The 15,025-nt window shown below is 39.7% G+C and overlaps 1 non-coding gene across 1 annotated transcript; it reads left to right on the forward strand.

Moving 5' to 3' along the window:
* The first annotated feature begins 11,783 nt into the window (after positions 1-11,783).
* LOC112732049 (small nucleolar RNA R71) lies at positions 11,784-11,890 on the forward strand. The gene has a single exon (XR_003167790.1). It is a non-coding gene; the product is annotated as a small nucleolar RNA R71 (small nucleolar RNA).
* The last annotated feature ends 3,135 nt before the right edge of the window (positions 11,891-15,025 follow it).

A 15,025-nucleotide genomic window follows, 5' to 3' on the forward strand; every position in this document is an offset into this window, starting at 1 on the left:
GCAGTTAACGTGGTAATTAACGTAGGCTATGATGGCTTCGAAGACGTTATTGGCGATTACTTTTCTCATTAACGTTGCAAGCTAGCTCCCATTCTACGTTAGTTGTCACGTTAGTTAGACTAACGTGGCTACTAACGTGGCTTTTCCTTGCTTCCTTTGTCCTGAAATTAAGCAAATAAAGTGCATCAAAGCTCTAATCCAAGTTATGAGTCATGCATCATCCAATTTGTCATTAAATTCATGCATAATTCTCATGAAATCATATAAAATTCACAATGTTTGCTTGAATCAAGATGTGAGTGAAATTCTACCCAAACTTGCTTATTTCCTAAGAAAATGCATGAAACTACCCTAAAACAGTAAAGAAAAGGTCAATGAAACTGGCCGAAATGCCCTGGCATCACAACACCAAACTTAAAGCTTGCTTGTCCCTAAGCAAGTACTGAAACATGTGAATGATGAATGAAATGACAAGAGGAATGAATCATTATTGTGGAGGTCATGTCCTTGGTTTTATGGGGTTTCATGCATAGCAACTTAGGTTCGTTCCTCTACTGGCTTTCAGACCTTTATCATGCCCTAAAATACTCACTTGATTGCACCCTTTGAGACCTTTATTTATTGATCCCTTTGTTTTTTCAAGGTTTATTGCATCCTTAGGCTAAGTGCTCTGTGAGGGGGCGACTCTTTAAAATAAGCTTTCAGCCAACACTCCCGAACCAGTTGGTTCAAGGTGCTAGGTGTTGAAACACCCCTAAGGACTTACTCCCTCAAGTCTCTCTCCCCCATATATGCACACCACAGGCACATGGTTTGTTATTTTCTTTCCTTGAGGCCTTGGTGTCTAGCACCTCTTTGGGTTACTAAATGTTCTGTAGCAAGGTTGCTCTTGATAGTGGATTTTCAGTTGATAATCCCGGGTTAGTTAACCCAAGTTACCACGTGATGAAGCACTCCTAAGAACTTATTCATCCAAGCAGATCCTTGGTACAAGAGCACCACAGACACATCCCTCAAGATTCAAGCCCTTGGTGCCTAGCCTTATTTCTTATTACTTTTCTTTCTTTTCCATCTCTTATTGTTCTTTTCCTTTTTCTTATTAGGATCTTGTTATTTAGTTGGTCTCATGGGGTGTGTTTCAAGCATATGACTTCAGGACAGATAGTTGCCTTCCTACCTTGTTGGTGAACCAACTTAGCTAATCTATTACCACACCACAAACTTAGGAACTTACTCCACAATATGAACCTCACTATGGTCTTTCATAGCATACATTCTCTTTTTATTTGATTCAAAAGGACAAGCATACAAGTAAGTAAGGTGAAGATGCAGCAGTGACATTAGACTAGCAAGCATAGACCTAAGCAATGACAACTTAAAGGCAGAATTTAAAATCCTAAACTACCATGGAAACATGTTCTATTTCATACATGATTTTTCTTATTTAAAGCTTTGAAAAAGATGGAACAAAGAGGGAACTCCACCACCTTTTACTCATGGGAGTGCTCATGTTCTCCCTCTTGTTTGTCCCCTTTGTGTTTTTCTTGAGTGCTTGAACTCCCACTTCCCTTGCCTTTTTCAATCAACTTTTTCCAGAAGCCAACATCTTCCATCTTCTTTTTCAATGTTTCCTTCTGCTGTTTCACCTTCCTTTCCTCTTGTTCTGTTAGCTCTTTTTGGACTTCATCATACCTAGGGATTGTAGAGTGCAGATTATGCATATGACTAGTGATGTGTATTTTCGGAAAACGAATTCCAAACACACAAAACTAACCGGCAAGTGCACCGGGTCGTATCAAGTAATAATAACTCACGTGAGTGAGGTCGATCCCACAGGGATTGAAGGATTGAGCAATTTTAGTTTAGTGGTTGATTTAGTCAAGCGAATCAAGATTTGGTTGAGTGATTTGTGATTAACAGAATTTAAATTGCATGGAAAGTAAAGGGAATGGGTTAAAGATAACAGAAAATAAAGTGTTGAATCTTAAAGAACAAGAAATTAAATGGCAGAAACTTAGAACGCAAGAAATGTAAATTGCAGAATCTTAAAGTGTAAGAAATGTAAATAGCTTGAATTGTAAAGGGAATTGGGAATTGGATTTGAAGAAATTAAACAAGGAAAAATAAAATGCAATAACCAGAAAAGTAGAAGATGACTTGAATTAAACCGAATCTAAAACGGAAACGTGAAAAAGCTTGGTGTAGCAATAAAATAAAGAAATTGAAATTTAGAACTGTAGATCTCAGGACTCAAGAGACTAGATAGCTGAGTCTAGATCTCACTGCCTTCCTAGATCCAGCAAGACAATTGCAAAGGAATTAAAGAAATGTAAATTTCAGAAAGAGTATAAGAAGAAGTAATGAAAAAAAATTGAAATTCACTTATGCAGAAAATTAAACAAGATCGCAAGGTGAGATTGAAACAGAAGTTCTTCAATTCTTCACCCAAGATCCAAAGCAAGAAAAGTAAAGAGTGCTGAGCAAGAACAAGGAAGAAGAGAGATCAATTCTCCTCCCAAATTCTCTAGAATTCTAAAGCAACAAATCAAAAATGTAAAGGTGAGCTCTCTGTAACTGTTCCGAAAATTCTCTAAGAAAAAGCTCTCCGAAAAACTTAAATCCTAAGCTATTTATACACTTTCTTCAAATGGTCTTCAAGCCTTGAATTGGGCCTTTGCTCTTGATGGAATTGGGTTGATAAAGGCCTTGGTTGATTGCTCTTGGAGTTGGAGAAAGATCCATTGTGAACCGGGTTGAAATCATAAAAAGTTTGAGTAAAAGATTGAGGCAAACTTTTACTCAAACTTTTTATACCAGATGGCTTCACTTGCTGCTACCAACGTTTGGGCTAAAGTTTGAGGTCAACCTTTTGCTCAAACGTTGGCCCCCTTGTGTATATGTGTGGCGCCAACATTTGCCAAAAAGCTTGAGGCAAACGTTGGCGCAAACTTTTCTCCTCCAGGGTGTGCAAGTGTGGCGCCAACGTTTCCCAAAAAGTTTGAGGCAAACGTTGGCGCAAGCTTTTCTTCTCCAGGGTGTTAGTTTTGTGATGCCAATGTTTGCCAAAAAGTTTGAGGCAAACGTTGGCTCAAGCTTTTCTCCCAAAAGTTTGAGCTAAAGTTTGAGGCAAACTTTTGCTCAAGCTTTTTTTTCCTCTGGAGTGTTTTTAATTCTTCCAAAAGTTTGAGCTAAAGTTTGAGGCAAACTTTGGCTCAAGCTTTTTTTCCTCTGGCATGTTTTCAACTCTTCTAAAAGTTTGAGCTAAAGTTTGAGGCAAACTTTGACTCAAACTTTTTGTTCTCTCTTGCTCCTAGCCATTCCTTCTTCCTTCAACCTTCTTCAAAACTCTTTCCACCTATCATCAATCAATCAAAACAATCAAAGCTATGCCCCAAATCATGAGATTGTATTTCTTTCATAATATATGACAATTATAGCATAAAATCTCATGAAAGTGCATGAATTCATACATGGTTGATTGAATCAAAGGAAACATGGAAATCTACCCAATTGGCTTGCTTATGGCTTAAGAAAGTGCATAAAATCAATCGAAAACAAAAGAAAAAGGCTAGTGAAACTAGGCTAAGATGACTTGTCATCACAACACCAAACTTAAAGCTTGCTTGTCCCCAAGCAAGAAAGGAATTATGCTCAATGGTTCTTTTAATTAAGACGGATTGAAGAATAACTTGTAAGGTCCTGTGAGTGAAGTGATTAAGTGACCGTGGGGTGAACTCTAAATCATATGCTCATGCAAGGGCCTCAGTGCTTACTAGTCCTACATCTTGGGAGTCTTAGGTCTCAGAACTTTCATCCAAATAATATCATGGAGATCTCTCTATAGGTAATCACCTTGAAGCAGCTTATGATTCTTGTGTTTTGGCCTTGACTCTAAGTGTCATGTCTCAAAGTGGCTCTTTAGATAAGCTTTCAATCAATACTCCTAAACCAGTTGGTTTTAAGGTATTAGGTGTTAAAGCACCCCTAAGGATTTACTTACTCAAGCCTCTCTCTTTGACACAAATCGACCACAAGCATTTACTAGGATAACAGCTCTTTGAGTTCTTGTTTCTTTCTTCTTTTCTGCCTAGTAATTGATGCTCAGAGCCTTGGGCCATGTTCTTTTTGTTTTTATATTTTCTTTATTTTCTTTTGTTTTGTTTGCTGCTTCTTGGATCAATAAATGTTTGAGAATCTCCACAACACTTCTTTGAACTCTATGTCCCGCCTATGAGCTCCCATGCAAGTTTTCATAAGCATGCAACCTCAATACATAATCATACAACTAGAACCACCACTTCTCCTAATCTTTTGGTTGCCTCAAAATTGTTTAATTCCTCAACCCTTCTTTTCAAAGAACTTTCATGTGATGCGTTTTTTTTTTGAATTATTGAGTGCAAACAAGTTTTGGAGATAGTGTTGTAAATGATCAAGCATCTTGCTTATTGAATTGCAGAAAAACTATATTAGACAGAAGGACAGATAGGGGTATAATATAACTTTCAATCACAGCAATATCTGATAATGAATAATACAACCTTTTGGAGTTTACTTGCTGTCCTCTTCCTCATCATCATTGCTGGTCTTCACATTCCTCTTTCATCTCTTTGATTGATGATGCTAAATCTTCCCAAAAGTTTGTATGGTACTCTGCAGTGATATTGAAAGTTGCTTGTTCCCCAAGTACTTAGAAACAATGGTTAGCATGCATGATTTATTTATGGGCCTTTGAACTTACTTTGGTGTGGGAACACCAAACTTAGTACCTTGCCAATGGTTATTGTTCATCAAACTAACCAGATGTTAGACTCTTTTTCTTTGCTAAAAGTAGTAAAACTGAAAACTAGGAAACAGCAAAAATAGTTAACTAGTTTATCTAAGTGCTTGAAGCTAGCATGATGCAGAAGATGAGAATATGTTTTATGATGAAATTTTGGTGTAACACCAAACTTAGAATCCTTCATTCTCCCTTAGATTGTTTTGGTGTGCAACACCAAACTTAGCTTCTTGCAATATAGATAAAACTAATCAACCTTTTTATTGAAATAGCTATGAAAAGAAAGTTACCTCAGGTTGGGTTGCCTCCCAACAAGCGCTCTTTTATTGTCACTAGCTTGACATCTTTCATCCTCGGATCATGGAGGCTGAAAATCATAGTGCCTCAGCTTTTCTCTTCTTACTGTGAACTTCCTTCCAGTCTTCTCTTTGATGATCTCTAGGTGTTCATGTGGAAGGATCCGGTTCACAGTATAGTACTCAGATAATTGTGGAGGCACCTTCATTGGTTGGGTGTTTAATATCACTTTATCCCCTGGTGAGAAACTCTCAGTGGGGATTTTCTGAATCTCAGCATTTCTCCCCTCTATCTCTTGCCTCTTTCCTCAACCTCCAAAATGTTTTAGGGTCAAAAGGTGTGGATTCATCGCTCTTTCCTCCTATCACAAAATCAGAAACACAAATAGAACCAGAAACTAAAACAGAGCACTCTGTAACTTGAGTGCAGTTGGAGTTAGTAGAGACAAAGTCTCGAACAGTTAGTGGGTTAGTCAAAATTAAAGAAAAAGTGCTTGATCTAAACTACCACCTCACTTAATCATTGTCAATCTATTCCGATCCCCGGCAACGGCGCCAAAAACTTGATGTGTATTTTCGGAAAACGAATTCCAAACACACAACTAACCGGCAAGTGCACCGGGTCGTATCAAGTAATAATAACTCACGTGAGTGAGGTCGATCCCACAGGGATTGAAGGATTGAGCAATTTTAGTTTAGTGGTTGATTTTGTCAAGCGAATCAAGATTTGGTTGAGTGATTTGTGATTAACAGAATTTAAATTGCATGGAAAGTAAAGGGAATGGGTAAATTGCATGAATTTAAAGATAACAGAAAATAAAGTGCTGAATCTTAAAGAACAAGAAATTAAATGGCAGAAACTTAGAACGCAAGAAATGTAAATTGTAGAATCTTAAAGTGTAAGAAATGTAAATGGCTTGAATTGTAAAGGGAATTGGGAATTGGATTTGCAGAAATTAAACAAGGAAAAGTAAAATGCAATAAACAGAAAAGTAGAAGATGACTTGAATTAAACCGGATCTAAAACAGAAACGAGAAAAAGCTTGGTGTAGCAATAAAATAAAGAAATTGAAATTTAAAACTGTAGATCTCAGGACTCAAGAGACTAGATAGCTGAGTCTAGATCTCACTCCCTTCCTAGATCCAGCAAGACAATTGCAAAGGAATTAAAGAAATGTAAATTTTAGAAAGAGTATAAGAAGAGGTAATGAACAGAAATTGAAATTCACTTATGCAGAAAATTAAACAAGATCCCAAGGTGAGATTGAAACAGAAGTTCTTCAATTCTTCACCCAAGATCCAAAGCAAGAAAAGTAAAGAGTGCTGAGCAAGAACAAGGAACAAGAGAGATCAATTCTCCTCCCAAATTCTCTAGAATTCTAAAGCAACAAATCAAAAATGTAAAGGTGAGCTCTCTGTAACTGTTCCAAAAATTCTCTAAGAAAAAGCTCCCCGAAAAACTTAAATCCTAAGCTATTTATACACTTTCTTCAAATGGTCTTCAAGCCTTGAATTGGGCCTTTGCTCTTGATGGAATTGGGTTGATAAAGGCCTTGGTTGATTGCTCTTGGAGTTGGAGAAAGATCCATTGTGAACCGGGTTGAAATCATAAAAAGTTTGAGTAAAAGATTGAGGCAAACTTTTACTCAAACTTTTTATACCAGATGGCTTCACTTGCTGCTACCAACATTTGGGCTAAAGTTTGAGGTCAAACTTTTGCTCAAACGTTGGCCCCCTTGTGTATATGTGTGGCGCCAACGTTTGCCAAAAAGCTTGAGGCAAACGTTGGCGCAAACTTTTCTCCTCCAGGGTGTGCAAGTGTGGCCCCAACGTTTGCCAAAAAGTTTGAGGCAAACGTTGGCGCAAGCTTTTCTCCTCCAGGGTGTTGGTTTTGTGATGCCAATGTTTGCCAAAAAGTTTGAGGCAAACGTTGGCTCAAGCTTTTCTCCCAAAAGTTTGAGCTAAAGTTTGAGGCAAACTTTTGCTCAAGCTTTTTTTTCCTCTGGAGTGTTTTCAATTCTTCCAAAAGTTTGAGCTAAAGTTTGAGGCAAACTTTGGCTCAAGCTTTTTTTCCTCTGGCATGTTTTCAACTCTTCTAAAAGTTTGAGCTAAAGTTTGAGGCAAACTTTGGCTCAAACTTTTTGTTCTCTCTTGCTCCTAGCCATTCCTTCTTCCTTAAACCATCTTCAAAACTCTTTCCACCTATCATCAATCAATCAAAACAATCAAAGCTATGCCCCAAATCATGAGATTGTATTTCTTTCATAATATATGACAATTATAGCATAAAATCTCATGAAAGTGCATGAATTCATACATGGTTGATTGAATCAAAGGAAATATGGAAATCTACCCAATTGGCTTGCTTATGGCTTAAGAAAGTGCATAAAATCAATCGAAAACAAAAGAAAAAGGCTAATGAAACTAGGCTAAGATGACTTGTCATCAACTAGACATATAGTTCAACTTGGCTTGAGTGTTTATGTTGAACTCCTCCATATGTAGTTGCCGTCCTTCATTCAGTACGCTGAACTCATTGAATGCCTTCGTCTGAGCTAGCTGTCGTTGGTTGAGTTCTTGAAGGCGTTTGTCTTGACGCTCTTGCCTTTCAGTCACTTGATTGATGGCTTGAGTGAACTGGGAGTAATGTTCCATTTGCTATTTCTGCCACTCCCCTTGTTGATTCATCCAATTAGAAAGCAGTTCTTCTTGACGATCCATCCTTTGCGCTTGAATGTGCAGTTGTTGTTCTTGTCCCTCCATATAACTCCTTGCTAGCTCCTCAATGACTCTGTGAATGTGATTCAAGTTGATGTTGGTTGGATCATAGTACTCTTCTTGCTGGTATTCTTCTTGATGAGATTCTTCTCGGTAAGGTCCCTTTTGTGCTGTTCTTTTCCCTATTTGAGGCCTTCTTTGTTGTTGGGCGGGTGCCACATAAGTTATTCGCTGTAGCGTGACTGACCTTCTAGGGTTCACCCAACTTGGATTGCTGTCCTCGAAGACTACCTTGGCTTTCGTACACAGTCTAAGGATGGTGCTGGGGTACCAAAGTCTAGCACCTGGATCATTCTTCTCGGCTGACTCTTGAATCCCCTCAGCTATAATCTCGTGCACATTGATGCCTCCACCCTTTATTAAGCAATGTACCATAGTAGCTCGAGTATTGTTAACCTCCGAATCGTTCGCGGATGGGAGGATAGATCTCCTCACGAGCTCAAACCATCCCTTGGCTTCTGGGATGAGGTCTCCTCTCCTGATGAACCAGGGTCTCCTATCCGAATACCTTTCCCAGTCAGATCCTATAACACACATGTTGTTCACAATTTCTTCAAGTTCATCATTGTCGGGGCCATTACTTATTCTTACATGATAGCTGGGCTCATCAAAATGTGGCGATTTCAACTGAAGAGTCCTTGTTATGGCATTGGGGCTAAAGTCCACCTCTGTTCCTCTCACATAACTTTTGAAGGTGGGGGCCTTGGTTTTGTCTTCTCTGACCACATTTGCATAGAACTCTTTGATGAGGTTTGCATTTATCCTTGCTCCTGGGTTCGTGAGCCTTTGCCAGCCCCTTTGTTCAATTTTTTCTCGAATCTGTGGGCACTCATCCTCGTTAAACTGGAATGTTAACTCAGGAAATATCTTTTTGAGCTTTATCCATTCGAATTCGAGTTCATGGAATGCATTTTTAAATTTCCCTTCATCGAAAGGGATGCTCTCCACCGGTTCCTTCCTCTTTTGCCTCTTGGAGCTCGATGACGCCATGAGTAGGAGTTGATATGTGAAGGTGGGGAGTGTGTCCTTGATGGGTAAAAAGGGAGTTGGGTGCCGAGAGTGGGAAGTGTAAAGGATGGAAATTGGAATGTGAAAGGGAGTACGGACTAGGAACCACTTTATATAGGGAGATGGTGAGTGAATGAAAGGTGTGGATTGATGGAGTGGTTGTGTGATGAACGGATGGGGTTTAGCATGGGATGAGCACAAGGATCATCAACTTTATGATGGGGTTGGTTCAGTTTCCAAGCGTGTTCTTCTTCTAATGTTGCATGGTAACATTTCCCAATGCATCCCCCTTGAAAACATGTGTATAGTACTTCTCCTTTTGTGGTGGCCGAATCCTCCTTCTTCAATTGTCCCATCAATTCTCCTACAAATAAAGGGATGTGATTAATGAATTTGTGGAAAGTGGTGGCAAAATTTAAAAGCAAAGAAAGAGTAACTACTTTTTAAATTTTTTTAACTGATTAAGTGCTATTCATAAGTACAAACCAACTGACTAATTGATTGTCCATGTATGCAACATTGGTGACACCAAACTTAGTTTGTGGCCATGTGGAGTAAAAGAAATTGTTCAAGGTTCTAAGAGTGACATGATATGAATTGCATTCATGTTCTCTGAGTGTACCTTGAACACCAAACTTGTTCTTCACTATGTGTTGGAAACATGAAAGATTCGGTCAAGTGTATGTCAAAGTTGATTTGGACTTCATGAACCTTGCATTATTAACTACTTTTAAAAGCATATAAAATATGGGTTGCCTCCCTTGAAGTGCTTCTTTAGTGTCACTAGCTTGACGTTCTGCCCCTTGTCAGGGTGGTTGGTAATGCTTCAGATCTTCCCCTCTTGCAGTAAACCTATATCCATTGGCTTCATCAAGGATCTCTACATGTTCTAGGGAGAGAACTTTGTTGATGGTGAAAACCTTAGGTAGCTGAGATGGGATGGTAGGGAGATAAGGTGGGATATCAAGGAAGTAAGCTGAGATCAATTTATCCCCTGGAGAGAAATCCTCTGTAGGGATCTTCTTGTTCCTCTATCCCCTTGGTGCCTTTTTCTTTATTCCTTTTGATGTTGCCCTACTCTTTGTGGCCTCTTCTTTCAAGGAAATGTTGGTGCTGGTCTCATATGACTCTGGTGGTTTAGGTTCTTCCTGATTTTCCTTGAGCTGTGACAGCTGCTGATTATCTTGTTCATCAACCAAAGGGATTCCCTGTGATTCAATGCTTGTTTCTTCCACCAGTGCTTTGTCGTGCTCTTTCCTTGGTTCCTTGCTTTCCTGGTCTGTTTCTTGTGAGGGTTTGAAGACATTGAATGCGTGTTGTTCGTCATGTATCCTCAATATTAGCTCTCCTCGCTCCACATCTATGAATGCTCTGGCTGTAGCTAGGAATGGTCTTCCCAATATGATTGGGTGAAGGTGACTCTCTTCCATTTCTACTATGACAAAGTCTGTGGGAAGGAAATAGTTCCCAAACTTCACTAACACGTTTTCCACCACTCCCACTGCTTGTTTTTGAGTTTTGTCAGCCAGCCTGATGACTACGTCTGTGGGCATTAGCTCATTGATCTACAGCTTCTTCATAAGGGATAAGGGCATTAAGTTGATGCTTGCTCCCAGGTCACAGAGTCCTTTGTCAAACATTGTTTCTCCTATGGCACAGAGGATGTGAAAACTCCCTGGGTCCTTCCTTTTTGTAGGCAACTCTGGTTGAATGAAAGCACTGCACTCCTTATTCATCACTATTGTTTGCCCTCCCTTAAGTGAGCTTTTCCTGGTCAGCAACTCTTTCATATACTTAATGTATGAGGGCATTTGTTGGAGAGCCTTGATGAATGGTATGTTCACATGGAGAGATGCAAATATGTCAAGGAACTTTGAGTATATTCTCTTTTCTACACCACCCTTGAGTTTTTGGGAAAGGGTGCATAGAGTCTCAGCAGCTCCTTCTGTGAAATTTTGGTTTCTTGGTGATCCTCTTCCTGTTTCTCTGCTGATGTATCTCCAGGTTGTTCTAATGGTTTGTTCGGCTCTTCCTCAGTCCCCTTATCACTTATAGTGACCATCTTGCAATCTTCCCATCTGACCTTCTTTGCTTCACATCTCGGGTTCTTCTCTGTGTCACTTGGGAAGCTATCAGTAGGTTTAGGAATCTTTTCAGAGAGGTATCCCACTTGAAATTCCAGCCTCTGAATGGTGTCTCCCTGGTTTTTGAGATTAGCTCGCACCTCCTCTTTGAACACCTTTTTATCTTGGATTTCCTTACATATGCCTTCAAGTAGAGTTTCAATCCTTGATAGTCTTTCTTCCGATGATGGTGAGTTGAGATTGGAGGGATGAGAAGGGCCATTTTGACTTTGGTATGGATGTTGAGGTATGTTGTTAGGTGGGTGTTGATATGATCTCTGTGTGGAATGTTGGTGAGCTGCATTGTTGTTGGGGTTGTGGCTTCTATGATCTTGGCCTTGGTCTTGTTGATTTCCCCACCCAAAGTTTGGGTGGTTCCTCCAACCAGGATTGTAAGTCTTGGAGTATGTGTTATGGTTCTGTCTAGGTGGATTTCCAATGTAGTTGGCTTGTTCCTGATCACCCTCTGCTTCTTCATTCACTCCTTCTTGAGCTGCTGTTGAGGTGGTGATTACTGCTACTTGACTCCTCTCCATCTTCTTGGTAAGGTCAGCCAGCTGCTTGGTGATCATCTTGTTTTGAGCTAGCAGTGCATCCACATTGTTTAGCTCCATTACTCCTCTAGTGTTGCCACTTTCAGAAGCATAGAAGTAGTCATTCTCAGCTACAGTCTCAATAACATCTATGGCTTCTTCAATGGTCTTCTTCTTGTTCAGAGATCCCCCGGATGAGTGGTCTACTGCCTTCTTTGATTCATAAGAAAGAACTTCATAGAAAATGTGTAACTGCACCCATTCATTGAACATATCTGGTGGGCACCTTCTTGTCAGATCCTTAAACCTCTCCCATGCTTCATATAGAGTCTCACCATCTTGTTGCCTGAAAGTTTGAACCTCAGCTCTCAACCTGTTGATTCTTTAAGGAAGATAGAATCTCGCCAAGAACTTGTTCACCACATCTTTCCAGGTTGTTAAACTCTCCTTCGGGAAGGATTCTAGCCATTTAAATGCCTTGTCATTGAGTGAGAAGGGGAATAGAAGTAGTCTGTAAGTGTCAGGATGAACACCATTAGACTTCACAGTGTCACATATCCTCAGGAAGGTGGTTAGATGTTGATTGGGATCTTCTTGAACACTTCCTCCGAATGAACAGTTGTTCTGAACAAGGGTGATGAGCCGTGGCTTTAGTTCAAAGTTGTTGCCATGTATGGTTGGCTTTTGGATGCTACTTCCACAGTTTCCTGGGTTTGGATTGATGTACGATCCCAGAACTCTTCTCTCTTGCCCAGCATGATGCACTGGGCCTTCTCTGCCATGGTTGTGAGCCTCTTTTTCATGATGGTTCTCCATATTCTCATTCATGTTTGGTTCAAAATACTCCTCTTCTTCCTCCGTACCAACTACTCTCTTTCCTCTTGCTTCCCTCCTTAATCTAAGGAAGGTCCTCTCAGGTTCAGAATCAAAGGAAGTTGAAGCCCCGCTTCTTCTACCTGTCATACAACCCACAAGTCACAAGCAAGAAAGATAGATGCAGACAGTATTCTCTGCAGAAATGCTGTTAGTGTGAGTGATGCAATATATCAAACAGTTAGTGGGTTAGTGAGCTAAATAGTAAAAAAAATACGCAGATAACACCACAAACGGGTAAAGGGTAAAGGGAAGAAGATAACTAAAACTGAAAGTAAATTACTCAAATAAAATTAAATCAAACAAAAGAAAAAAAATGCTCAATCTAGTTATCCACCAATTTAATCATTGTTGATACAAAATCAATCCCCGGCAACGGCGCCATAAACTTGATGCACGGAAACTTGTCTCTCAACAATTTCCCTCGGCAAGTATACCGAATTGTCGTCAAGTAAAAACTCACAATAGAGTGAGGTCGAATCCCACAGGGATTGATTGGTCAATCAACTTTAATTAGAGGAATGTTCTAGTTGAGCTAAGCAGAATTTGATGTGAGAGTTGCAGGAAATTAAATGGCGGAAAGTAAATAGCTGAAAAAGTAAATGCTGGGAGTAAAGAGCTGAATATAAATGACGGAAAGTAAATTGAAAAATCTTAAATGGGGAATGGGGAATTTAGCATGAAAGTAAATTGCAGAAATTAAAGAGAATGGGTAAGATCAGAAATGGGGTTTCATTGGGCTTAGGAGATGTTGCATTCTCCGGATCAAGTTCATTTTCATCTCTTCCTCAATCAATGCATTCATTGATCTCCTTGGCAATCATAAGTGATTGAACTCCAATTCCTTGGTAATTCAATCTCTCAAATCTTGATCAATAGCCAATTCCTTGGTCCAATTTCTCATGAGAAAAGATGAAGTATGGTCACTGATTATACCACATGTATTTCTAAATCAAAGTGTTAGTAGGATTATATGTCACTATATCCATCCAGACCCCAATTTGGTCCAACATGAGAAAGTATTTCTAGCATGATCTCTTCATTCCTCTTCCAAGGTTATGAAGAGATCCAAGTATGAATAGCTACTTTTCCAAGACAACTACCCAATTGGATGAAGATGAAAGCTTCGTAGTAAAATCAAGAGAAAAGAAAGAAGAAGAATAATGAAAACTATTATTGATCCATCAAATTACAACAGAGCTCCCTAACCCAATGAAAGGGGTTTAGTTGTTCATGGCTCTGGGAATGGAAAACACAGATGGAGAGTGCATTCAAAAAGTAAAACTAGAAGTTACAGAGAAAGAAAAATTCTACAGAGAGTAGTTCTCCCAATCCCAAAAGCTCTTCTCTCGTTCAAAACTACTCCTATCTATACTACTCTTCTGATCTTCTAGTTGGCTCTTTAAGTCTTGGATATGGGCCTTTGGATCTTGAGTTGAAGCAGTTATCATCTTTAGTAGGCTCAGCTTCACTTGCAGAGAAAGTGTGCAGTAGGCATGGACTTTAGCTTAGGGCGTTAGTGGTGTTAACGTTAAGTGAAAATATGGGGTCGAGAACGTTAGTGACAATCACCTTTTTCACTAACGTTCCTATCCCAAAATGGTCCACGTTAACTTCAACGTTAGTGGCACTAACGTGACCACTAACGTTGCCTCTTGGCCCTTCGCAAACGTTATTGGGGTTTACCTTTCTCAATAACGTTGAGAGTACCACTTTCTCCCTACGTTAGAGTTCACGTTAATATAGTTAAGGTGACCTTTAACGTAGTGACACCTACCTTTTTCACTAACGCTCCAAAACGCCCCTTTCCCACGTTAGTGCCTCACGTTAATTACATTAATGTGACCACTAACGTGGTGTTGATTGCCATCTCCAACGTTAGTGACAAAGGTGAGTGTCACTAACGTTGGCTCATCATCCCTTTCCTCCACGTTAGCTTCCACGTTAATGTAATTAACGTGGTCACTAACGTGGCTCATAGTGGCTTAGTCCAACGTTAGTGACAAAGGTGAGTGTCACTAATGTTGGCGATTCCATGCTCCTTCCACGTTAGAGTTCACGTTAACCAAGTTAACGTGGCTCTTAACGTAGCCAATATGGGCTTAGTCCAACGTTAGTGACAAAGGTGAGTGTCACTAACGTTGGCATTATCTTCCTCTTCCACGTTAGAGTTCACGTTAACTGAGTTAACGTGACTCTTAACGTGGCCAATTGCCCTTTTGGAGCGTTAGTGGCACTCACTTTTACCACTAACGCTTGGAGCTTCCATTTCCTCCACGTTAACTACCACGTTAATGCAGTTAACGTGGTAATTAACGTGGGCTATGATGGCTTCGAAGACGTTATTGGCGATTATTTTTCTCATTAACGTTGCAAGCTAGCTCCCATTCCATGTTAGTGGTCACGTTAGTTAGACTAACGTGGCTACTAACGTGGCTTTTCCTTGCTTCCTTTGTCCTGAAATCAAGCAAATAAAGTGCATCAAAGCTCTAATCCAAGTTTTGAGTCATGTATCATCCAATTTGTCATTAAATTCATGCATAATTCTCATGAAATCATATAAAATTCACAATGTTTGCTTGAATCAAGATGTGAGTGAAATTCTACCCAAAACTTGCTTATTTCCTAAGAAAATGC

Source organism: Arachis hypogaea, chromosome 12, assembly GCF_003086295.3.
Source record: "Arachis hypogaea cultivar Tifrunner chromosome 12, arahy.Tifrunner.gnm2.J5K5, whole genome shotgun sequence".
Classification (NCBI taxonomy): Eukaryota; Viridiplantae; Streptophyta; class Magnoliopsida; order Fabales; family Fabaceae; genus Arachis; species Arachis hypogaea.